The sequence below is a fragment of the Ipomoea triloba genome, chromosome 4 (assembly GCF_003576645.1).
Source record: "Ipomoea triloba cultivar NCNSP0323 chromosome 4, ASM357664v1".
NCBI lineage: Eukaryota > Viridiplantae > Streptophyta > Magnoliopsida > Solanales > Convolvulaceae > Ipomoea > Ipomoea triloba.
The window spans coordinates 7,408,401-7,412,111 of record NC_044919.1 but is presented as its reverse complement, the minus strand read 5'-3'; the positions used below and the strand labels follow the sequence as shown (position 1 = coordinate 7,412,111).

Genomic DNA, 3,711 nt, shown 5'->3' with positions numbered 1-3,711 from the left:
AAAAAAAAAAAAAAAAAAAAAAAAAAAAAAAAAAAAAAAAAAGGAAGAAAAGAAAATCGCATACAAGCTTCACTGCTTCAGTTTAGAATAGACGCGTGTTACTTCAGTTTTTCTTTTCTTCTAAAAACCTGACACATATGGGGGTTGTTGCAGGAGAAAAATTTCTCCCAAATGCACGACCCCCATTTGTTTAAAAAAAGTATGTGTCAGTTTATTTCCTTAAAATTTGTGTCTAAACACACTAATGGGGTTGGCCTTATAATGTAATATATGCTTATTATTCTTATCGGGATTTAAACTTGTAATTTCTCATTTGGAAGAGTCATAAATTTGCCATTAACTTACAAGTGATATGCTTATATCATACAATTATATTATAGAATTATAAAATGAAATATTAATCATTTATATTTATAGATAGTTTTCAAGATAACTTACCATTATAATTATAAATGTTTTTTTTGAAAGGCATTATAATTATAAATGTTGTTATAATTTAAATATCAAGTTCATTTCATTTTTAGTCATAAATTTATAGGTAGTACATGTTGTTTTTCTTTTCAAAACTTCTCCTTTGGTATGTTGTTGTATATGTTAGTTTGTTGTGTTGTGCATTTTTCTACACTGTGCATGCATCTTATTGTGTACTATTGTGTATTTCAATGTGTGGCATTGTGTATCTATGTTTTGCATTGTGTGCGCATCTTGTTTTATACAATTGCGTATTTCAACATGTGGCGTTGTGCATTCGTTTCTATGATATGTATTTATTTTTTTGTATGGCATGTATAACATGGTGTTTGTTCCTTTTACCGGCATGAATAACCACAAGAGGTGTGTGACATTTAGGGTTGAGTTGTTTACCAAGGAGGATGCGAATTTTATGTTTGGTTGCTCGAGAAGTTCAAGAAGGTAATGGGGCATGAGCCAAATTATATTCTTACTCACCAAGACCCTACTATGAAAGTTGTTGTAGTAAGGGTTTGTAATTGCAAATGGCACTATTTTTGCGTGTGACATATTATGTCAAAGGTTGGGTGGAAGGTTAGTCTAATGCTCGCTACGGATGAGTAGTTTATGAAGAAGTTGAATGTTATTATATGCAATGAAATGATTCATGCTGACGTGTTTGAGACTAGGTAGTGGAGGGTGTGATAGAGAAGTATGGGTTGGTAGATCATCTATTCCTTTGTGTGAATATTTTTCCTCTTGGGATGTGTTTGGTTGGTGGGTTTAGACATAAGAAATAGATATAAAAGTGATTACTAGTGTTTGATTGATAGGTTTTGAAAATACTATTATGAGTTTGGAATACGTTCCCCATTTCCCTCAAACGCCCTCTCAATACATTTGTCGGCTTTCGGCTTCTTCAATACATCTCACGCCTCTCACGCTCGTCGCCTCTCACACCCGTCACTACTATGAAGACTCCATGACTCCATAGCTTCCTTCTACCCAGAGCTTTGCTGACGTGAGGTAAGTATCACTCCCTTTACCTTCATCCTCGTTCTCCATTGTTAATATTTATTTCAAGTAAACATTGAAATTCCTCTGATCCATTGTTAATATTATGAATTTGCTTCATAAATTTCTTTAAAAATCAAATAATTGTTAAACCCTTTGAGTTTTGGGTCATTTTGGTTATGGGTTTGAGCAATTTATCCAATATGAGGTGATTGCCAGGGAAAGAACAAGAGATGTTCTCGTGAACTTCACCTATGTTTATTTTAATTGACCTTTTAGACATTTTAAGTTGCAAACCACCTCTTATGGTTCAAGTGAAATGTCATGTTTCTGAAATTTGCAGATTGATGTGACTGTGTAAGCATAGCAAATCTTCTTGTCTTTGAAATTTGCTTTTAAAAAAAATTAGATTTAGGCCTATTTTGTGGCCTTAACACTACTTGCCTACTTGAATGATTATGAGATTCCTTTTTCCACAGAAAATTCTTGTGGCCAAGATTATTATGGCAAATGTAACTCTTGTGCCAGGCAATATGGAGAACAAACTGATTAAAATTTTGAATTGTCAACATTAGAATTGACCTGCAGTGGGTTAATTTTCTTCTAACTTAGATTTAGCTCTATCAACTTCACCTATGTTGGTTTGATGAATAATTGTCACAAAGTATTGCAACTCTGCATTTTGATTTCATTTGTTTGCCTTTCCTGTCATGTTTGTGTTCATTTGAAATGCTACTCATCAGCAGCAAACTAAAACCAATGCCCATAATATTAACAAGTTGTTAATTTAGACAATTTATTGCCTGTAGTTCTCTATTCTATATTTCCTCATATAATGTTAGACTTGTTTCCCTTCTTACTAATGAGTGTAGTAGATTTGAACATACTAATTTAAAGTCATTGAACTCTATATAAAATTTCCATGTATGTTATTGAGTGATTGACTAACCTAGCTAATTAAACAAATCTTTTCATGCATGACTAACAGGTTTAAGAAAAATAATAAGGGTCTGATTCACAGCAAATACATAGATGAGGATTGTAGAAATGAAACCTGCTAGAGAGTTCAATGTTTACTATAGTTCTTATTTCTAAAAATAGCTATTATTTGTTGTTTGAAACACAAAATGAGTCGTCTCCCAATTGTTTTGAGAAGGTGAAGGCGGTTTCGCATGATAACAACTATGTGTGCCATGGCTATGGCTAGGATGGAGACAGATGAATCATTAAGTTTTGAGCATTCTCGTGGTAGGGGAAAAAAATAAATGCTTTTGGACTGATGAAGAGTCCAAAGCATTGATTGATTCATTGCAAGAGTTGTCATGTGATCCAATGTGGAAATCAGATGGTGGTTTTAGAAATGGGTATATGGGTGAGTTAAGAAGTTAAATTGCCAACTTTCTCAAAACAAGTGAATCCACATATTGATTCTAACTTAAAGTGGTTAAAGAATAAATTTCATGTTATTACTGAAATGTGTAACCAAAGTGGATGCTAATGGGATGATGCTGGAAAGAAAATCAAGTGTGAATGACAATGGTATTTAAGTTGGATTCAGGTATGTATAATACTTCTTTTTTTCGTATGCTTATATTTTTTCAATATATATTAGTATATTAACATTATATTATATAATTCTTTAGACACACAAGGATGCAAAGGGTGTCTGGGACTTAAGATTTCCTTACTTGGAAGTTTTGGAAACTATTTATGCAAAAGATAGAGCTACAGGGAGAGGAGCATTGGGATTTGAAGAAGCAATTGGACAAATGGAAGTTGATTTAGAAATAGACCAGTCTATGTCAATTAAAAATGGCAATTTAAGTGGCTATTTTGTAGAACAAATATATGTGCAGTCCACTTTCGATTTGGGTCGGGTCAAAGTGGATTCGGGTTCTTCGTACTTAGACGAAGAGATTGATATATTGTACGCGCAAAACGGATAAAGGGTGAATGAGAAATTGTTTCTCAAAGTTGACCCATTTGAGTTGGAAAAATGGTGGGAAAACTTTAGAATAAGGCTTTGTCCTACATTGGTTTGGAAAGTGGATTTGCACCACTATTTATACAAGAGCCTTTATTAGGCTTAGTGAATAGTATAGCAAGAGGCTCTCTCGCGCGAGGGGGGGGGGGTACAAATCAAATTCCAACCCTGCGGGCATGAATATCGTTTGGAAAATTGGCTGGTCTAATGATTGAAAATTGGCTGGGCTTCTGGTTGCACGACTCGCGTAAGGTGCAACTCCT

The 3,711-nt window shown here is 33.9% G+C and overlaps 1 long non-coding RNA gene across 1 annotated transcript; it reads left to right on the top strand.

Annotated features, from left to right (window-relative positions):
- Positions 1 to 1,388: 1,388 nt before the first annotated feature.
- Positions 1,389 to 3,556, top strand: LOC116015634. Its single transcript, XR_004097672.1, has 2 exons — positions 1,389 to 3,022; positions 3,108 to 3,556. It is a non-coding gene; the product is annotated as an uncharacterized LOC116015634 (long non-coding RNA).
- Positions 3,557 to 3,711: the final 155 nt, after the last annotated feature.